We start from the raw sequence: 22,866 nt of genomic DNA, 5'->3' as shown, positions 1-22,866 counted from the left end.
TATGTCAGCTGAATGTATGCACTCCATGTGGGAAATGACCTTGAACTACCCTAGATACTTGAAGGAATTTTATATTCCCTTCTTTGGTATACTTAGGAGAATCTATTGTTCTCCTAATGGTTCCTGGAATTTTATATTGACTTTTCCTGGGCAGACATGGGCAAACTTGGACTTGCCCCAGATAAGGCACCAATGACAGGCCCAAGGAACGGTTCTCTTCAAGTCTAGTTTGGTGACTCAGTGAGGATTTGGGCTTACTTACAGAGGATGCATAACCCCAACACAACTGCATCACTGAGAAGTCTAGTCCCAGTATGATGACTTCCCATGTCTGCATAGATGGACATCCCTTCAGCTAACCTACCCTCTGGGTATGCTAGCACTTCCCAAGACCCACAGGCAGCTGGGACAGAACCCTATGCAGCCAGGAAGGAGTGGATGGGATCACAAATGAGGGTCTGATGGTCTCCTCTAATGCCTCTTCTATGAGGAAACATCAGTGGGTCCAGTCCTGAGGGTCACTTGCCCATAAGCACAGCTTCTCTAAGTGGCTATGGCTATGCTTACAGGACAGTGTCTTACTACATGGGGTGAGGTGTGAATGTATGCAACACGTGAACATGGAGGTCACAGGATATAAGTACCACTAGCCCTTTGTTGTTGTTGTTGTTGTTGTTGTTGTTATTTTTGCCTCTTGTCTTCGACACTTTGATGCCCTTTGACTCTGAGAAGTTCGTTCAACTATATGGTGCCTGATTTTCTGTCTTGGTTATTTCTGTGTCTGTGTAACCAGAATACTAATAGAAATCATCACTCAAAGTGTCATCGAGACTTTAGTCCATTGCTGCAGGGCAGAGTGGCTCCATCTGTGGCAGGAGGAACATCAGATAGTGGCTGGTTCATACAGAACAGACAAGAAGAGAAGGCCGGGTGGGACGAGGGGCTAGTGTAACCTCAAGCCCTCCTCCATGGGGCTGGAGAGATGGCTCAGTGGTGAAGAGCATGTGCTGCTCTTGCAGAGACCCCTAGTTCAGTTCCCAGAACCCATGCTCAAACCATCTGTAACTCCAGCTCCAGGACAGTTGATGTCCCTCTCTGGCCAATGTGGCACCTGCGCACACATGTTCATGCCTGCATGCACACGCGAGCACACTCACTCACACACACATACATAAAAATAAAATGTATTTTTTAAAAGAAACACCTAGAATAGATGGAATTTTCCATTTACACCACTGATCAGTTCTGTCCTGCCAGTGGTTCCCCACATAACCACACAGAGACTTATTATTAATTATAAATGCTCAGTTGATAGCTTAGGCTTGTTACTAACTAGCTTTAACAACCCATTACAACTTAAATTAACCCATATTTCTTATCTACCCTCTGCCATGTGGTGGTGCCTTCTTTTAGCATGGCATGTTTATCTCCTAATTCCTCTGCATGTCTCTGGAGTGCGACTCCTCAGACTCCTCCCTTCTTCTTCCCAGTGTCCTCCTTGTCTGGCTCTCCCACCCAATCTCTTTCTGCCCAGCTATTAGGCCAGTTAGCTCTTTATTAACCAATGAGAGTAATACATATTCACAGTGTACAAAGATTGTTCCGCAGTCACCTAGTGACTCCCTTCTCCTACCAAGACTCTATTTCCTAAAAGCCTCAAAGCCTTCTAAATAGTACCACAAGACCGGGGCCTGTTGGGGCCATTCCAGGTCCAAACCTTAATAGTTCCCCTTTTGTATAAAATGAATAAAAGTAAACAGAATTTGCTTTAGAGGATTAAATACTTAGAATAGAACTTGGCAGAGCACAGCCACCAAGGAATGCCAATCACCCATTGCAACAAGACAGTTACTAAGTTTGACTGTTCATTCATTTACTTGCTCACAAGATCATGCCTTCCTTTGTTCACACAACTAATGATCTCTAAGCACATTTCTGCTCTGTTCCAGCCACTGTGCGGTTGGGAACAGTGATGGACAGACTGCTTCATATTTGCTGTGAGAAGCATATCATTTTGCTGTGTAAAGAGATGATAAGCACATTTACGTGGGGACTAAGTGTGAGCTCTGTGGATCCTGGGTGTGGAACTGCATTGTTGTGTGCTTTGGACTAAAGCCTTTGAGGAGTGGGTTGTTTTGACTGGCTTTGAAACCATTCGCTGCAAGTCCAAGGGATCTGAGACAGAAAATGCACATTCCTGTATACAAGAGCAATGTACAACATTGTTCCTGACTTCAACTTTTATTATTATTATTTTTTGCTTTTTTATTATTTTATTTTACAATACTATTCAGTTCTACATAACAGCCACAGATTCCCTTGTTCTCCCCCTTCCTGCCCCCTTCCCCTTCCCCCCAGCCCACCCCCCATTCTCACCTCCTCCAGAGCAAGGCCTCCCCTGAGGACTGAGATGGACCTGATAGACTCAGTCCAGGCAGGTCCAGTCCCCTCCTCCCAGACTGAGCCAAGCGTCCCTGCATAAGTCCCAGGTTTCAAACAGCTAACTCATGCAATGAGCCCAGGACCTGGTACCACTGCCTAGATGCCTCCCAAACGTGGCACATATACACAATAGAACACTACTCAGCAGAGAAAAACAATGACATCATGAGGTTTGCAGACAAATGGATGGATCTAGAAAAAATCATCCTGAGCGAGGTAACCCAGACTCAGAAAGGCAAATATGGTATGTATTCACTCATAGGAGGATACTAGATGTGGAACAAGGATGACTGGACTGCTACTCACATCACCAGTGAGGCTACCTGGAAAACAGGACCCCAAGAAAGACACAAGGATCGCCCAATGATGGAGACATGGCTGAGATCTACATAATCAACTTTCATGATAACGGGGAGTGGAAGTGCAGAGTTTTCTCGTTCTCTGTACTCAAGCTACCATATGGAAACCCCAGCTCAACTCCCACTTAGTGTGACTGGGGCCAGTGATTTAGCCTCTTTTTAACTCATTTTCATTATCAGCAAAACATACTTGAGTTTCTTGGGAAGCTGCAGAGGAGTTGTATGAAGAGTGTTGGTCTCAGATGAGTTGGTTCAAATGAACTGTGGGTCCTCGGTGTTTTCAATCAGGGTTTAGGTCAGTCTCACATCATTTTTCCCCCTGAGGCTGTGGAAGGAATGTTGATCTGCTTCATCACAGACCCACAGAAGATTCAACCAGCCACAACCCCTCGAGACCCCCATTTCATCATCCGTAAGTAGAGATAGCAATGCTAGACCATAGGAGATTACCCTGAGGGTAAACGAGATGGCAGCCTTCTGGGCAGTCAACTGCCTTTCAAATTTATTTCTCTTCCCTCATTCCTTAAGCTTCAAAACCATTTGTGCAGATAGTATAAAAGATCAAGGCAGAAAAGGATGAAATATAAATCTGGAGAAATGAGTAAAATATGATGTAATGAATTCTCAAAGTTGCTTGTAACATTAAAAATTATTTTGGGGACCGGAGGGAAGGTTCAGCAGTTCAGAGCACTGGCTACTCTTCCAGGGGAACTGGGTTCCATTTCCAGCACCAACATGGCAGCTCACAACCATCAGTAAGCCCCTGGGGATCTGATGCCCTCTTCTGGCCTCCTCGGGCATCAGACATGCAAGTGGTACACAGACATACATGTAGGCAAAATATCCATACACGTAAAATAAAAATAAATAAATCTAAAAAATCCTTTATTTTTAGCCGGGCGGGCGGTGGTGGCACACGCCTTTAATCCCACCACTCGGGAGGCAGAGCCAGGCGGATCTCTGTGAGTTCGAGGCCAGCCTGGACTACCAAGTGAGTTCCAGGAAAAGGCACAAAGCTACACAGAGAAACCCTGTCTCGAAAAACAAAACAAACAAACAAAAAAAAATCCTTTATTTTTATATGCACAAGAGAGAATGACTTACCCACTTTCATTATTTCCTGTTGTTAATTGGCATACGAGAGAATGAAATGGAATTTACTAAATGATCCTATAGCTCTCTCAGGAACCCGAACAAAACCCCAAATTGGGTTTTCTTTAGTTATTCTTGTTTTAAAGTGCAGGGTCTTTGCACCTGTGCTGCCGTTCATAAACAGTGGAGAAACATGTCTCAAGAAATCCGGGCTCTCTTCCTAAGTTAGGAAGGAGACCTTTGCCAGCAGGGTGAGTGGAGGACCAGGGTGACTCCCGTGCTGGCCCGATGTATCCTCCCAACCCACAGACACTTTCTGTCCTTTTGGTTTCTGCTGTTTCACTGAGATGAGAACCAAGAAGGAGAAATGTCAGGCTAATGTCCCCATCCGATTCTCTCAATGACTGATTAGCATAATAGCTCAAAAGTGGGGCACCCGAGAATATTCATCAAGGTCTTCCTAAATGTTTGATCGTGTTAGGAACACTAGGCAAAGAGCAAACTCTTTAGTTTGGGGCATCACCCGTATACTGGAATGCCTTTAAAAACTGGACTTCAGCCGGGCAGTGGTGGCGCATGCTTTTAATCCCAGCACTCGGGGAGGCAGAGCCAGGTGGATCTCTGTGAGTTCGAGGCCAGTCTGGTCTACAGAGTGAGTTCCAGGACAGGCACCAAAACTACACAGAGAAACCCTGTCTGGAAAACAAAAACAAAAACAAAAAACAAGGGCTGGAGAGATGGCTTAGAGGTTAAGAGCACTGGCTGTTCTTCCAGAGGTCCTGAGTTCGATTCCCAGCAACCACATGGTGGCTCACAGCCATCTATAATGAGATCTGGTGCCCTCTTCTGGCCTGCAGTCATACATGCTGTATACATAATAAAAATAAGTAAATCTTTAAAAATAAATAAATGAAAAAAAAACTTTATTTAAAAAAAAAAACAAAAACAAAAAACAAAACAAAAAACAAACAAACAAAAAAAAAACCCTCGACTTCAAATTTCTTCTCTTGCCAAGGCAGGTTCTTTCTATTTATTTATTTATTTATTTATTTTTTAATTTTGGCAGGCTCTTTTAAATCCAGCTTCTTTACTGCCATTTTTCTTCCCTCTGACTGGTCAAAATTACATTGCCCTCTCTGCCAAGAGCTCCAGTTTTGTCTGCAGGCCCTGGCTCTTGGCGTCCCCAGGAGGGAAAACACAGAGGTATGAAGAGATGGTTTTCGTTTTCCCCTTCCTCCGGTCTCTCTGTGCTTCCAGACCCAGCGTGGTGGGGGAGGGACTCCTTGGGCTTCTCTGGGTCAAGTTCTATTTGTAGACACAAGGCAGGGGTGGCCTGGATCGCTGGTTTCTCTCGCTCGTCTCAATGTTCCGCCACAGTGGGACTGAACAGTTCAGAACCTCAAGGGACAGGGACAACTGTCACATTGCATCCCTTTCCTTCCAGAGCTGGCCTCCAAGCTCGGAAGCTGCCTTCTAGCCACCTCAGTCACTGACCAAGCCAGGCCTTGCAATTGTTTGAGACTAGCCCCTGGGGTCCAGCTTCCCTCTGCAGCAGGACCCTTGCCTTTATCTAAGGACCCTCTCTCAGTCTGCATGGACAGGTATGGACCGGCCTGAATAGACACAAGAGCGCCCCCCCTCCCCCCACTTATTCCTATCAGAAACATTTGCTGCTGGGGGGGAACAGGCTGGGCCTCAGCTATTCACACGCCTGAGGATGCAAATCTTTCTTCCTAGCAGGGTTTCCCAAAGGCAGTTTCACAGATGGTGTGTGATCCACAGTTGAGATCACTCTGATGGTTAAGGTCTGTGTAAATCAACGAACACTTTCTAAAATATCTTTTATTGAAGCATGGAGGGAACAATTTCATAGGTTAGCAGTCAGCTGTAAATACAGCGAGTAAACAGAAGCCATCCCAAATGAGACCACAGTAGGGAGTGAATACCAAGCCTCCACGTTCTTCACAAGTACATTTTTATGATGTTGACAGCCTGGTCTCCATTCTTTTTCCTCCCAGACTTTTTTTTTTTTTTTTTTTTTTTTGTACTCCCTCCCTCCCATTGTGACTATTTTGTTGTTGTTGTTTAAATTGGTAGTGTCTATTTTTAGACAAGGTCTTCATAGCCCAGGCTGGCCTAGAACTCACTGTGCAGTTCAGATCTGCCTTTTCAATTGGGTGTGGGTGCGAGTCACCACAGTGGGCTCTTGTTACTATGAGGTATTTTCCCTATTTTTCTCTCATGTAGAGATAAGCATCGTGTGTGTGTGTGTGTGTGTGTGTGTGTGTGTGTGTGTGTGTGTGTGTGTGTGTTATTTATAATTGGGTGCTGGGGATGGCAAGCTCTCTCTACAGGCTCAGGCGTAATATTTTTCAGGGGACTTCCCCATAACCTGAATAGAAAGGGGCGTGGGGGAGAAGGGCTGTAGCCTACCATCTTCTCATGGTGGTGGGTGTGGTTAGGTTCCGTACCTTTTCTGAATTCTCAACCCTCGCACACTCCTTGATGCAGGCAAGATTCTGAGAATCTCATTCTGATATGATAGATAAGGAAATAAGCTGGAAAAGGCTGGGCAGCTTAACCGCAGCCAACTTAGCTGACGGTAGTCCTTGTCTAAGTTAGAACGCAGGCATTGCTGGGTATAATGGGAATTCACAAGCTGTTAGACTTCGTCCTCTTCAAGAACTCAACGGACAAAATGTGCATGGGGCAGAGAACAAGTACAGACCACGGTGCAGGCACATCCCCCGAGCGAATGGTGTCCGCACATTCGTTAGCCACTGGAACCCCGGGATTGTCTGCAGTGGGCTTCTGTGACAGCGTGGAGGGCAGTGCTCGGTAGGTCCGGTGCGAGCTGTCTTGCACCCCAAGCTAGGGTTAGTTTGGTACAACTGCGGGACACCTGACCATCCTCACACAGCTTCTCCCTCCCTCTTCGTCCAGCCGGACGCCCTCATTTCCCGCGGAGTTGTCACAAAGGGAAGCCCTTGGCATCTTTACTCTCCATTGCCAAGGAGCACCGACTTGACAAAGTTTTAGGACGCGTTCCTCTGGGATAGCTGCCCAAGAATATAGCTTCGGCCAGGAGGCTCTCAAGTGGCCCCGGGAAGCCAGGGAGATCAAGCGACCCTTGCATTCATGTTCAGACCCGGCCTCGCCGCAAATGCACACGGTGCTGGGCGGGGACACACCGGGAGCCTTGTGGGGACCAAGAGGACTCGGGTCCGGCCCTCCCTCCTCCTAGCGGGGCCTGAAGCCACCGGAGTAGACGCAGCGCCCCTACAGCCAGCTTTTCCGCCTCCATCTCCTCCTCCTCCTCCACCTCCTCTTCCTTCCCCCAGCGGGCGTGCAGTCTCAACCGGTTCAGACTGGCCAGGGTGCCTCAGCAAAGAAGATCGGCGAGTGGGACCACCCCGGGAGTGACTTCCCGGGGTGGGGGCGGGAAGGTGGAGCCGGCGGGGAGGGCTGCACTCCATGTGTCCCCGGGGCAGAGGGCGGCGGCGGTGAAGTGCGCCCAGCGGGACCGGTCGCCCAGCGCACGGCCGGGATCAGCAGCCGCGGCCCAAGCTGTGTCCGCGGCCCCAGACGAGCCCGGGACTCAGGTAAAGGCCCCAGAAGCCGGGAAGGTCCAGGTCGGAGAGACCGGTCCCTCAGCAAACTGCAGCGAGAGAAGGCGGCGCTGTCACCCGCGGGCGCACAGCTGGTGGTCGGCTTCTGGTCCGGCTGTCTGCCCAGGACTGAGAGTGCCCTGTGAGCTCCGCAGCGCGCTCTGCACCCCCATTTTAAAAAAGAATGCTTGCCTTTGCATAACACTTCCAGGAATCCAAGGGCTGCATTTTGCATGGAGTAAGGGGAGCAAGGGAGATGAGATCCGGGAAGTAGGCGGGTGCCCCCTGATGAGTCTCCCGGGATACCTTCTGCCGGTGCCGGTGGCAGATCAGAAAGAGGCGTGCAACCCAGGTGGGTTCTTACTTCCCAGAAGGCCGTTCCAGGAAAAGTAGGCTCAGGTGCTGGGGTGAATCCGGGTTGGGGCTAGAGGTGCGTCTAACTACAAGGACAGCCGCGCAGGGTGCGGGCGGGTCCTGCCGGGTTCCAGGCAGTGCAGCGCCCGGGCTGCGCTCCAGAGTGGGAGAGCCCAGCTGCCAGGCAGCTCCTTGGCCACCTGGAAGCTCAGAGGAGCAAAACTTGGAAGGATTTTGGTGCGCATGCTTCAGCTCTGGTTCGCCTAGGTAACCTACTTTGGTTTTAGCAGGGCACGGAGGCTTTGGAGAGGGCGGCAAGCTAGCCATTGAACTTGACCCACCAAGTCGGGATAAAACCTCGTTCTTGGTATGTCAGGTGTATGCAGCCCAAACAATTCGGAAAGTTTAGGCAGCGTTTACACTACATATATTATTTACATATTATTACTTATGTTGATATCTTAATAACCTCATTGGACCCATCTCATGGGCTACAGTTCAGTTGGGATATCTAGACTTCTTGAATAGCCTAGATTGTCGTGTTCACCTAGAGCGGAGCAGAAACAGCTTAGATATTCTCAGGCTTTAACTCAGGTTTGAGTTAAAGAGGATGTAGAGGAAAGAGCGTGTTCATACTGGTTACAGCCTCCATTAAACCATACCCTCCCTGAACAAGCAAATAGAAATTAGACAATAAAATCGTTTCACCTGCCAACTGGCAAAATCTTGTATCAGCACCACTGATGCCCCAAGAACAGACTTCTTGGATAAGTGGAGAGGCAGGCACCCTTCGTCTCCAAGGAAGACTTTTATGGAAAAGTCAAGGGTGTGTGATAAGGTGATATGGAATGGCAAGCATCCTTCACATCTCTAAGGAAGACGGGAAGGGCAAGGAGTGCGACAAAATGGTGGAGAAGGACGCGAGGAACTCTTGCCTGGCTTCTTAATGTTTTCCTGGCGGCTCTGCAACACTAGCTAGCTATGATGGCGGGCACGGGCTGGTGTCTGAATGTCAGAAAAGGTGTAATTAGCTTCAGGTAGACCTGGCCACTGTCTAAACCAGTGGTTCTCAACCTTCCTAATGCTGCGACCCCTTTAATCCAGTTCCTCGTGCCTTGGTGACCCCCAATCATAAAATAATTTTCATTGCTACTTCATAACGGCCATTTTGCTATTGTTACGAATCATAACGTAAACATCGGATATACAGGGTATCTGATATGCGCCCCCTGTGAAAGGGTCTTTCAACTCCCCCTCCAGGGGGTCTCGACCCACAGGTTGAGAACTCCTGGAGCAGACCGAGAAGCTGCCGATTAGACAGATGAGGTCAGATTTCCCCATTATATTTCCTCCCCTGTTTTGAACCCTTCATTTTCTTGTGGTCCTTTTTCTACATTAAGATTTCCCCCCAAATTTTACTGATAGATTACAGTTGTGTGGGCCAAGGTGACAGGAATCAGTGTCTTGCTTGAGGGATTGTGGCCCTCGGGACAGGAATCATCTAGCGTTAAGTATCTTCAGTTGTAATTAAAAATTGTCAAAGAAGAAGAACATGAATTCTAAGCCAGCTAGTGTTTATGTTTAGTTTTTTTTTTTTGTACATACCAAATGGTTCTTTGAGGATGAAAGGGTTAAACTATAATTTATTATTGAGTCAAAAAAAAAAAAAAAAAAAAAAAAAAAAGGCGTGCTCTCTGTTGAGTTTAGTAGGAAAGACAGCATGCTCCTATGAATGTAAGATGCCGTGGAGGGAGGAGTCCAAAGGCAGCCGTACCATAGTGTACTATTAGCGAGTAACAAGAAAAGAGGGCTTTGCCGGGCGGTGGTGGCGCACGCCTTTAATCCCAGCACTCGGGAGGCAGAGCCAGGCGGATCTCTGTGAGTTCGAGGCCAGCCTGGGCTACCAAGTGAGTTCCAGGAAAGGCGCAAAGCTACACAGAGAAACCCTGTCTCGGAAAAAAAAAAAAGAGGGCTTCATCCAGGGTTATGGATGGAAGAGTTCTGTGGTGGGTGCAGGGTCTTAATTGAGAATGGAATGGAAAAGGATCTCCCTGATGGGAAGGAGTCCTCCTCAACCAGAGCTTATCACAGAGAGAGCCGAGTCTGGTGTGTTCAGAGGAGATATAGCCACTGGGAGTCGCTGGACCCTGGAATTTACACTAGATGATGCTGGGAGGCGAGATGGTGCGGAAACGCCATACCTGATGCTAAGACATCGAAGTGTGGCTGAATATTGCCTTTATGATGTGCCCCAACAATCTGGGTGTCCTTGACTACGTTTGTGGCTTTCCGTTTGGTTTTGTGAACTACCTCTAACTAGATAATTGATTAAAATCTCAGCGTTGGCTTCCCATTCACATTACTGGGAGGAAACAAAAAACAAACAAACAAAAAACCATAGCCGGGCGGTGGTGGTGCACGCCTTTAATCCCAGCACTTGGGAGGCAGAGCCAGGTGGATCTCTGTGAGTTAGGCCAGCCTGGACTACCAAGTGAGTTCCAGGAAAGGCGCAAAGCTACACAGAGAAACCCTGTCTCGAAAAACCAAAAAAAAAAAAAAAAACCAACTAGTGTGGTCGGCTCCAATAACTATTCACATCCAGTTGTGATTTTTCTATAGACCTGTGTTTTATGACTTTATGATGTAGCTGTGCTCAGCCTGAACATAGCTTTCCCTTCCTGAGCCAGCAGAGTCACAGCATTTTCTGTCCCGTCTTACTTGTTTGTAATTCTGGTAGCCATTAATGCTTGTTAAACCTGCAGTCAAGAGAGTCACACGACTCTGCATTGTTTTGATTTTAGACCGAGAATTTTGATAAGTTCGACTAAGAAAACAGTTGTCTTGGGGCTGGAGAGATGGCTCAGTAGTTAAGAGCGCGTACTGCTCTTGGGGAGGACCTACACTCTGTTCCCATCCCCCACGTCAGGTGACTCACAATTGCCTCTAACTCGAGCTCCAAGGGGATAGAGAGAAGTCTCTGACCTCCACTGGCACCAGCAGTCATGTATGCGGACACACACATACACACAATTAAAAATAATAAATCACGTTTAAAAAGAAGAGAAATTAGTCGATCCAACATTTTAACCCAAGCCTGTCCTTTGAGATATTGCTTTGCGTTGTGAGATTATTCATAAATGTTGACTCTTATTAATACTGTGAAGTGCTGAGCCTCCTTCCCGCAGACCTCACCCCCATTGTTCTGATTGATGTGTTCAGTTATGGGGCGTATTTCAGTGTCTTTATTCACCTTAAAGCTGTTACACTGAGGTAGGAGTGGTGACTCACACCCCTCATACCAGCATTCAGGGTGAGGAGGCAGGAGGATTGGACATGGAGACCAGCCTGTCTATACAGTAACAATCTCCCGTAAACAACCCAGCAAACCCTATCACGTGATGTGCCTTCAAAGAATTTCTGAAGTTTGAGCAGCAGTGGGATATGGAATAAGAAAGATGTTAGCAGACTCTGACAGTCTCACATATGAAGATGAGCGCAGCCAACGTCTGTGAGGGACTATTGATCTCCAGAGCGCTCATTATTCCCCCAGATCTCCCAGTTTCTCTCTCTTAGGTTATCTGTGCTATTCGGCCATTGTGGTGGGGAAAAAAATTACTATAGAACAGTAGATAGTCTTCCGAGTCATTCAGTTACTTCAAAAATACAGTAGAGGACAGTTTAAGTAGCTAGCGCAGTGTTGAGCTTTCAAAAGTACTATATTCCAAAGAGAAAACAATCATCATGCCTGTTAACCCCATCAGCAGATACTTTGAGGCCTTGTATGACTTAGCTTTTCTCACCACTGTGACAGCCTCTTGGTGGACTGGTGAAAGGGAGGAGGCCTTATTCTGGTACACAATTTGGGGTCATATCGAATGGAGTCTTCATCGATCAGATTGGATCCTGAATAATCACGTGGAAGTTGTATAAAACTATGAAACAGAAGGACACATCAGCAACTTTAGTGACATCATCATGGATACCTTCACCAGGACACTCCCGGCCCGAGCTTTCGGCTAGACTGTAAGGAATGGCCGTAGCAGGATCCCAGCAGCCAGAGCCCATGTGAGGGCAGGACACAGAGAGGCGATGTTGCCGATCTGTGTCTAGGTAAGAGCTGGGCGTGGTAGCTGTGTGTTTGTATAGGCTTGATGCTGTTACACCTTTTGACTCCAGATACTTGACGCATCCTGTTTGCCGTCTTCTCCGAGGTTGGACAGGACTTAGAATAGACGGCTACTCATTGGCTTGGTGAGTAAAGTCAGTGGCCGGTGAGACAGGCACGGAGTGAACAGAGAAGCCAGGGACTGTGCCCAGGACACCAGAGAAAGCAAGGTGAGACAATAAGTTCCCTGAGCCTTCATCTAGACTCCGGGACTTACTAGAGAGTCGACGAAACTGGAGAGATGTTCGTCCAACAAAAGTGACCTCACTGAGCACAACCAATCTTGGGACCAGATTTGGCCTCAGCATGGACAATGTGTGTGATTCAGTGAGTGGCCTTAGCCTGAATTGACTCGGCCAGCCTCTTCCTTCCTGGCTAGAATGTGTCACTCTGCTCCTTTGGTGGTGATCTGTGGCAAGTGTTAGGCTGCTGTCCTGGCTTCCTCTCTTGTGGCTGCCCACGAGCAACTTAGGGAGGAAAATGGTTTATTTGGCTTTCATTTTCAGGTTCCAGTCCATCACTGGGGGAAGTTAAGGCAGAGCTCAAGCAGGAATCTGAAGCAGAAACCATGGAGGAATGAAGCTTGCTGGCAGGAGCTTTCTTACTTGGCCCAGAACCACCTTCCCAAGGAGTAGTGGCCTGGACTAGCCTACAACAATCATTCACCAAGAAAATGTCCCCACAAAGGACATCCCCTCATGCCAGTTTGATCTGGCTAATTTCTCTCTGAGGTTCCTTTCTTGGGTGATTCCAGAATCCACTGTGCCAAATGGACAAGTCAAGCTGATAGGTCAACTGACATGTCAGTAGGTTCAACTGCAGACATCTACCAAGCCTTGGAGGTCAAAGGGCAATCTTTGCTCATGACCCTGCTGTTGGTCACAGAGACTTCAGCAGCTAATGACTCCTGTTAATTATTCCTTCCAGTGACACTTAGTGTGGCTGGATTCCAGGACCCAGAGGTTTTTCTCTGAACCTTTTCTCTGCTGTTCTTCTATACTCCATTCCAGTAAGACATAAGACTGTCTTCCCCTAGGACAAGGTGTATTCAGAGGCCAGCTCATGGTGCTCAGAACTCTCCATTGCCTTCATCCTGCAAGATTTGCCCATGCATTCTCTTCCTCCTCCTCCACTTCCTTCTCCTCTTCCTCCCCTTCTCTTCCTCCTCCTCCCGTTCCTCTTTTTTCCCCTTCTCCTTCTGTTCCTCCTCCTCCTCCTCTTCCTCCTCCTTCTCTTCCTCCTCCTCTTCTCCTCCCCCTTTTGAGATAAGACCTTATTATGTAGCTCTAGCTGGCCTGGGGCTCACAGAAATCTGCCTACTCCTTCCTCCTAAGGCATGCCGTCATGATGCCCAGCCCTCCTTAAACAGAACAATCTGTGGATCTTCTTGAATGTCAACTAAATGAGTTAAGTTCAGGATTTTGCTCTTGTAAGCTGAACTGTAATAACAGTTTTCATTGTTTTATAGTGCATTTATCTGAGTTCAAAAAGGGAAAAGAAAACAAAGTCATAGGTTTCTTTAATGATTCCCAGGGAAATTACGCAATGAACTTCTTTAACTGAACTGGATTTTTAAATTTTTATTTTATGTATGTATGCATGTGTTATGTATGTATGTATGTATGTATGTATGTATGTATGTATGTATGTATGTATTTTGGGGCAGAGTCTCACTGTGTAGCTTTGGCTAGCCTATCTACCTGTAGACCAGGCTGGCCTCGAACTCACAGAGCTCCACCTATCTCTGCCTCCCCAGTGCTGGGAAGAAAGGCCTTTGCCACCACACCCAGCTGCACTGTATTTTCAGAGATGGATTCTGGGATGTGACAAGCTTGTGTGGACCCCTTGATCCACGCCAATGAACTATTTTATAAACAAGTGGGCCTGGCTGTGGCTTGAACTTCAGAACAGCGGTTGATGAAGAGAAGAAGAACACATTTGAACAAACAAAATGAGAACAGTGCATTCAGAAAGGTCATGGACCTTATGTGCCTGAGCTGGCCTGGAGAGGGTTCACGGAGGGCTCAACATGACAGTTCACAGCCACAGTATGTTCTTATTCTGGGCTCATACACTGACAAGTCATGTGACAAATCAACCCTACACTTAATGACTATAGTAGCCATCTCTGAATGTTTAACTTAAAAAAAAAAAAGGATATGCTGTCTTTTAGCATTTGTTTGAGTCTTATTTTTAGTTGACATAGAATTTGTACATATTTGTGGAGTATGGTGTCATAGTTAAATACATGTGTGCAGGGTGTAACAGTCAAATTAGTGTAATAAACAATCTCTATTGCTTCAGATATTTATCACTTTATGTCTGTTTCATTTATCTTGAAATATGTGATGGAATGTTCCTAACTGTAGTTACCCTGCAATGCTAAGGACCGTTACGATGGATCCCGCTTTAACTGGGTTTGGGTAGTGGTTTTCCAGCCTGTTTCCCTTCTTGTCACTTGTATTAGCGTTGGGTGTCCTCTGTTCTACCGGATGCTCTGAAGAGATGAACTTTCTTAGCTTCTACGTGTGAATGAGAACACTCAGTATTTGTCTTTGAGGGCCTGACTTATTTCACTTTACAAAGTGTCCACTTCCATCTGTATTGTTGCAGTTCACAGGATTTTACTCTTTTTTTTTGGTGGTGGGAGGGGGGGAGGACGGGGGGGGGGACGAGGACTGAATGCTTACATATGAAAAGAGTCTGGTAATTATCTCTAGTTGTCAGAGACATATTATCTGACATTATAATTTAAGACTTCCTATCTATCTATCTATCTATCTATCTATCTATCTATCTATCTATCTATCTACCTATTTATTTATTTCTCCTGACAGTCTTACTATATAGCCCTGGCTGGCCTGGAACTTGCTATGCAGAACTGGGCTGGTCTCAAACTCACAGAGATCTATCTACCTGCATGGACATCTGTGGTTCTCAGGAGAAGTGTTGGTTGGTGTGTCAGAAATAGTGACTTTCTCCCACATCTTCCCAAGCATTTCAAAGACAATCGAGTCAGTAGCTTTGGCTGTGGTTACTATTTCTACAAGAATTTTCTTTTCATTTCTCCTTGAAAGTCTAGAAGGCTGTTGGATCAAGATTTTCAGACCTGGCTGTTGTGGGTGGGTGAGTGGTGGTGGTGTATTCTGTGGCCTAAATACTGTGTCCTCTCCTTGCCTAGAAGAAATATGGTTTATCATACTTAGATTCTAGCACGTCCAACAAGGCTGAGGCAAGAGGGGAAAGCTTTCTAGGCTAGCCTGTGCTACATCGGAAAACTTGTCACTGAAAATCCTCAATAACATCAAAATTGGGATCTCTAAAACAATGAGATTAGAAATGTTAGGCATGGGGCCCTTGGGAAGAGATTAGATCCTAAGATGTAGGGAGCTAAAAAACTCCACTCCCACCCACCCCAAACGTCATTGAGGACCCAGTAAGATGACAGTATTCACTTGAGTAGAAAGTGACCCTCACACACAGCAGAGCGGGCCTTGGACTTGGCCTAGAGGTTCTCAGGAACTGTATGATAAACTTCTATTGTTCGTAAGCCACACAGTTTATAGTGTTTTGTTATAGCTTCCTGAGGGTTCAGGGCTGACACTGGCCCTAGTCCCTCTGTTTGCCCAAAGCCTCTTCCTGTCTTCTTCCTAGCCTCTTCCTGTCTTCTTCCTATCCTCTTCCTGGCCTCTTCCTTCCCTCCAGTGTCTTTCCTCACTGAGGGAGCCATGGGACGCTTGGCCAGAATGTCTTCTTCCATTCCTTGGGACAGTGACTCTTGCTTCCACAGCATTAGAATCACCCAGGAAGCTAATTGGAAGGGGCAGGCATGCCGGTGGAGTAGTCTGGTAGTGAGCACTGGCATTGGTGTGTGAGCTTGCTCAATGACTTTCTCAGAGAGTGACTGCATGAGCTGGGTCAGAACCACCATGATTTGACTCACTAAGACATTGAGACCTTGAGCTAGAAACTCAAAAAGGAACTAAATCCTAATCCTGGTTGAAGATCCCTTACCCAAAATGCTCTAATCAGAAGTGGTGGAGATTTGTTTTTAGATTTTTGGATTGTTTTTCTCTTCTTTCTTTCTTTCTTTCTTTCTTTCTTTCTTTCTTTCTTTCTTTCTTTCTTCCTTTCTTCCTTTCTTCCTCTCTTTCTCTTTCCCTCCCTCCCTCCCTCCCTTCCTCCCTCTCTCTCTTTCTTTTTTTTTGAGACAGGGTTTCCCTGTGTAGCCCTGGCTGTCCTGGAACTCGCTCTGTAGGCCAGGCTGGCCTCGAACTCACAGAGATCCGCCTGGCTCTGCTTCCCGAGTGCTGGGATTAAAGGCGTGTGCCACCACTGCCAGGCTTAGATTGTGTTTCTTTGGGGGGCATTTCTAAGGATTTAACCCACAGCCTTGTGTATGTCGGCTGGGCATGCCTACCATGTGTAGTCGCCCCTGTCCTGGAATGTTTGCATATACAAAATGAAATGTGTTGGAGAGGAGACCCCGATTTAAGTATAAAACTCATTTAGGTTTTATGTAGACCTTATGTATCGAGTGCCTGCCTGGCTGTGATCAATCCCCCGGCAAAAATATACCAGGACCAGGAGTGGTGGTTCACGTCTGTAATCACAACACTGGGGGAGCGGGACAGGAGGATCAGAAGTGTAAGGCACCCCCAAACAGTAATTGGGGGGGCACCCTGCACTACATGAGACCCTCACTTAAAACAAAAACTGTTTTTTTTTTTTTTTTTTTATCAAAGTATAGTTTGCAATAAATAATAAAACCAAGCAAGGAAAAAAGCCGTACCATGAGTTTGAGCAAATGGGCCCAATTGGAGTGTATATTCATTAATAAATAAATAAATAAATAAATAAATAAATAAATAAATAAATAAATAAATAAATAAATAGCGGTTGTATTAAGTCCATTTCCCATACCATACCAATCACCTATGTAAAATTCGCTGTTTGGTGATAATTAACATCTCATGAGTAGAGCGGCCATCTTCACTTCCAACTGTCAGATGTTCTCACACCAGAGAAACCTCAAGATCATTCAGTCACTCCAAGTTCCTCCCCGAAGCCTCAACGTCCTTGGCTAGGGCCTTGCCTCCTGGGAGTGACCTTTCTCCCTGGACTTCTTGCTCTTAGCGTAAGACTTTTACAGGTTCACCCATTGATTTATCCCCTCTGGTCATTGCTAAATAATCCTCCACTGTGTGGCTGTGCCATAGCTGACTTCTGGACTCAGTGATGGACATTGGGTCCTTTATCTGTAAATATTCATTAACCCTATCACTCACATATAGAATATTCCATATATCCTGTCTGTATTCTATGTCAGTAATTATGTTTCAGGATCCCAGTATCTCTGTTCCCTACACTGAAGTGGTGGAGACTAAAGAATAATGTTCAGAGTGGGCAGCAGTCTCTGTTTAGGGGAGTGTGAAGTAGCGGCGGCGGCGGCGGCGGCGGCGGCATGTCTTCTGGAAGAGCAAAGCTAACTTTTAGTTTATGACACTTGTTACCTACATTGGGGTCAGGACTCAGACAAAATGTTCTGTTAGATTTCAAGTGCTTTTTATTAACTGCTTTATTGAGATATTCACATATGATAAAATAGACCCACGTGATATGTCCTAAAAAATTATTTTTCATGAATTCACAATGTTATGTTACCTTCGACACAATCTGCTTTTGGTACAGTTATTATTAGTTTGTGTGTGTGTGTGTGTGTGTGTGTGTGTGTGTGTGTGTGTGTGTAGGGTGGTTGGTGCACATGCCATGGCACGGATGTGGAAGTCAGGACGATGCTGTGGAATCCGTGGAGTCCATTCTCTCTTTTCACATGGGTTCAGGGTCGTGGAACTCAGGTCAGGAGGCTGGAACCGAAACGGCCTTTACCCACAGCGCCATCTCCCCAGCCCTGCCTTTATGCAGTGTTAGCCCCCAAAGGAACCCTGTACCCTTCAGGTTCCCTGCCCTCAAAATGCTTCCCAAAGTGGCTCTGCCTCTCTGTGTGCACCAGCAGAGGCGAGGGTTCAGTCTTTCACGTTCTTGCCCATGTTTTTCAGCTTTCCATACACCCAAAGTGGCATGCCTGGTAGCTGAGGGGAGTGTGGGGCCTCTCTTCCCCCTCCTCTCCTTCACTGTCTACTCTTCCTTCCTCCCTTTCTTCCCATTCTTTCTCTTTAGCACAGTCCCCCTGCCTCAGCCTCCTCAGTACCAGGATCCCAGGTACGAACCACCATGACAGTTTGAGTTACATTTGTAACGTGAATCTTAAAAGGTCTTATTAACAACACAAAGCCGGAGCCAGGTATTTGGGGTGAAGGCTGACATATCAGAAAAAAACAGAACCAGCCACAGCTAACCACGCCTTGCCAATTCCTCAGCTGATCCTGTTTCCTCGAAATGGAAGCCTCTATGTCCTCATCCAATGGATCTCAGCTGAACTGCTGCTAGAAGCCTAAAAGCTTAACCAGGCTCTAGTTCCTGGTCCTCACGCCTTATATACCTTTCTGCTTCCTGCCATCACTTCCTGGGATTAAAGGCGTGTGTCACCATGCCTGGCTTTTTCCAGTTGTGGCTTTGAACTCACAGAGATCCGAATGGATCTCTGCCTCCAGAATGCTAGGGTTAAAGGTGTGTGTGCCACCTTTTTCTGGCCTCTATATCTAGTGGCTGTCTGTTCTCTGACCCCAGATAAGTTTATTAGGGTGCACAGTATATTGGGGGGCACACTATCACCACATACATTTTTTTTTTAATTCACTTCCCAGGCGACTACACTAGACTAAATCAATCTGTAGTCAACCATTTCTCCAAAGCTCTTGAGATCAGTGGGTTAGCACGGGGCTATTTTGATTGTGATGGACGACGTTCAAACAAACAAACGAAAGTACTGTCTTCCACCTCTTTTCTTATTTCAAGTGGAAAAAAACTAATCTATGAATCTTTAGAGAGCAATTACAAATGATTTTCAGAAAGAGGCCATTAGAGATGGGCTATGGTGGGGAAGGCCATTGTGAATCGCTCTGTATTTGAAAAAGGAAATCAGCACAGCACATACGAGTGCATTTCAAGAAACTTCCATGTCCGTGCTAAATGTTAATCGAAATGTCAAATGCGCCATTTCTGACAGCTTCTCTCCCAGAAAACAAAACCAAAAAAATTTCTGCCAGTTGTTAAGTTTCAAACCCGGGACAAACGGCTGAGGTGCCTATTTAACGTGTCAAAGCTGGGCCTGACTGCCAGGTTCTCCCAGCATCCCTCAGTCCCTACCTGTTCCAGGCATGACTTGCACACCCCACCCTCTACCCTGAACTCTCCAGCTCAGGGGCTGGGCTGCCCTTCCCCCAGAGGCTCTTCCCTGTCAAATCCAGATAATTTGGTCACCTGCCCCTCCCCTTCTTGGCTGCTGCACCTGGTTCCCCTCTCTCCACTCGCCCGTCCCCTCCCGCCTCCCACATGACCCAGCTCAATCTGGTCATGTCCACTCTGGACTCTCCCAGATGTCCCTGCCTTTTCTATGCTCTGCCTTACAGCTACAATAAACTTCCTCCTCCACCATACCTAGGAGTGGTCATGTCCTTTACTTTTTATTTCTTTTCTTTTCTTTTTTTTTTATTCACCAGTGTAAAGAATTGAGGGAAGAAATGAGTGTGGAACAAGGTGTAATGAGAAGAAGGCACAGGGAACATGTTCACCAGGAACATGGACTTTCCTCAATGGGGCTTTTCACATTCTGGAGGAAGTGCTTGCAGCTCACTCCTAATAGAGCAAACCCCAGCTCAGTGGCAGAGACTGACCCTCTCCTGGGGTAACTAAGTTCATGCTTTCTCCTTCACGGGTGGTCCACAGTTCACACGGTTCATTATAAGTTAAGAAGAAACAGAGTGTCGTGCCCTGAAAGGGGTGTCTCCATCAAATTCCCTCCCTCTGGCTTCAGGGAACATGTGTGTTTGTGTGTGTGTGTGTGTATGTGTGTGTGTGTGTGTGTGTGTGTATGTGTGTGTGTGTGTAAGAGGAGGTAGAAAGAAGTGTAAGAGCCTGAGGGCATGGAGGACACCAGGAAAACAAGACCTCTGAATCAGCAAGACACATCTGAACTCCTAGAGACCGAGGCAGCATGCAGAGGCGCACGCATCTGCACCAGATGGGCTCCTAGAGCTGAAAGGAGAAGTGGACACATGCCCTCACGCCTAAACCAGAAGCTGTCTCCGGCCGATAACCACTCACAAATAAAATTCTAGTTTTCTTCAAGGGAGTCTCATTGGAGCCACACAGAATGCTTAAGGGCCGGACTCATGTCCAGTAGAAGATGGCCAACCGAAAACCTATTCAGTGGCATCTTTGGAAGTTTTTTGTCTCATAATGAAGGGTCAAGACTTTCTTTTTTTTTAATTTTATTTTATCTTATTTTTCATTTTTAATTTTATTATATATATTTCTCTCTCTCCCTTTTTACCCTGCAGGTCCTTTGCATACATACTATGGCTTCCAGTTTAGTGTTTTTATGGGATTCCTGAGTGTGCGAATCAGTGAGTCTCCGAATCTATACCTCTTTCTTGTGCCTTTTTTTGGGTTCTTTTTCTGTGTGTTTGTTTTGTCCTATTCCAATGTGTTAGTTTTTGTTTTATCTTATTTTATTATTATGCCTTAGATAATAATAGAAGCCTGTTTTCTAATAAGAGACAGAAAGGGTGTAGGGAGGGGAGGGAGGAGGATTGAAGGGAGGGGAAAGCATAATCAGGATATATTCTGTGAGTAACAAACCTATTTTCACTGAAAGGAAAAAAAGAAGAAGAAATAGAGTGTAAGCTAATGTCAATCTACAAATAGCCTAGTATGCCCTGTTGTTTGACAGAATTACACAAGTTTTAAGTGGCCTCTGAGTATGGTTCAGTCCTTGAGTGACAATTTAGTGAAAAGAGATTTGAAATTCTCAAAGAATTTACTAGAATGTACAACGTGTGCCTTTCCTGGATGCACATTTCCACACACTAGTACATGAATAAGATTCCTCAACGCTGCAAGTGCTTATGGGTCTTGATGCCCAACAGTACAGTGTCTTCTGGTACCAGGTGGGCCTTGTGATTGGGAGGGGGGATGAAAATCCATTACTTAGATATAACATGAGTGGCTTATTAATGTTAGGAGTTTTTGTGTGTGACGATTACTCTCCTGTGATCGTCAACTCGACTGGATTCAGAATCACCATGGAAACACATCTCTGTGTGGGTCGATGAGGGTGGTTTTAGGAAAGTCTGTCTGAGCAGGGAAGAGCCATCCTCAGTGGGAACTGCACCAGCCCATGGCCCGGGGTACAGGACTGAATATAAAGGAGGATGAGCCAAGCATCCGAGCCTGACTGCTCTCACTCCCACGGCTGTGCCTCTCAGCCGTGATGGACTGTGTCCCCTCAGTGAGTCAAAACAAACAAACCCTTTGTCAGGTTGCTTTTGGCCAGCTTGTCACAGAGACGAGAAAATGTCACCCGTGCGTTGTTAAAGCATAGAAGGAATCCTATGTTGGATGTAAGCATAAGGTACACGTCCTCACATGTCAGCAGAGTGCAGCGGGTCTCATCTTGTTTGCCTCTGTGAGCCCTGTGAGTGCGCCCCTCTTCACCCATCCCTCCCCGCTGCTTAGGTTCACATTGCTCCTCATGCCCCTGACACCCGTTCATGAATCCCGCTTTCTGTAAAGCCAGCCCCGTTGATAAGAAGGCATCTGCTCCGGCTCCTACCTTAACTGCTTTCACTTCCCCTCCGTGTTTGAATACTGAGTGTCCCTCTACCTCAGCAATCAAGAAAGCAGCTGGGCAGTGAAGGGAAGCACAGGGAATCCTTACACAGCATTGTTCGCTGCCTCAGGCTCCATTGTCAGATGGAATGACACTTGTGTGACCTGGGAGACGATGACACCAGGGATCAGGTGTCAGTCAACACCATGAAAACTTGTCTATCAAGTCCCAGGGGATAGCTTAAATAGGCACTTCCTTTCTCAAAGAGTTGCTGCCCTGAACACTTCCTGTGAGAAATTATTCTTGCCCTCTGTGTTGAAATATCACCCGGACTTGACCCGTGACAAGGTGGGACAAGGGTTGTCACTGAAGAAAGGAATTCTTTAGGTTTATGAGGGACATGGTGTTCACCCTCACCTTCCAGAAAATCCAGATTTCTCCATGGTCTGCCTCTGCCTGTCAGCCTGTACTTTCCCAGAGCATTATAATTTGGAATTTTCAATGGAGTCAGCTCTCAATCATCTTTACAGAGCCTGACCATCCTATTAAATGTTTGGTCGCTCCTGCCTTAGAGCATCTAATTTGGGATATTAAAACTCTATTTTCCTTAAAGGGGATTCTGAACAGGAGATATCAGTTCAAGCCCTTAGAGAGGCTGGGGAGGTAGCTCGGGTCAGTAACGTGTTTGCCAGAGAAGCACAAGGCTCTTAATTTGATCCCAGCACCCACATAATAAGCCAAGCTTTGTGGCACATGCTTGTAATACCAGGGCTGGGCCGGGGGGGGGGGGGGGGCGGGCGGGCAGGGAGCAGACGGACAGGTGAATCCGTGGGACCCACCAGCCAGCCAGCTTAGCCTAAGTGATAAGTTCAAGGCCAGTGGATGACCATGTCTCAAAAACTAAACTAGAGACCAGCAAGATGGCTCAGCAGGTAAGGGTTGCTTGTCGCCAAGCCTGATGACCTGAGTTCACCCCCCCTGAACACACATTGGAGGCAAAGAACTGACTTCCACAGGTGGTCCTCTGATATCCACACCTGTACTGTGGGTGTGCATGCTGGTGCACACCCAGAGACACAAGCGAAAAGAAAAAGCAATAAAATAAAAACAGAA

At 46.6% G+C, this 22,866-nt stretch overlaps 1 protein-coding gene across 1 annotated transcript in view; it reads left to right on the top strand.

The window, feature by feature from the left end:
* Positions 1–7,406: 7,406 nt before the first annotated feature.
* The window catches only part of Slc16a9 (solute carrier family 16 member 9), a 44,448-nt gene continuing 28,988 nt past the window's right edge, over positions 7,407–22,866 (top strand). The window contains exon 1 of the mRNA XM_028877253.2: positions 7,407–7,495. The gene's annotated coding sequence lies outside the window, so the exon portion shown is untranslated. The remainder of the gene's footprint in view (positions 7,496–22,866) is intronic.

This window comes from Peromyscus leucopus, chromosome 16_21 (genome assembly GCF_004664715.2).
Source record: "Peromyscus leucopus breed LL Stock chromosome 16_21, UCI_PerLeu_2.1, whole genome shotgun sequence".
Classification (NCBI taxonomy): Eukaryota; Metazoa; Chordata; class Mammalia; order Rodentia; family Cricetidae; genus Peromyscus; species Peromyscus leucopus.
The sequence above is the reverse complement of the archived record's forward strand: the minus strand, read 5'-3'. Positions and strand labels throughout refer to the sequence as shown.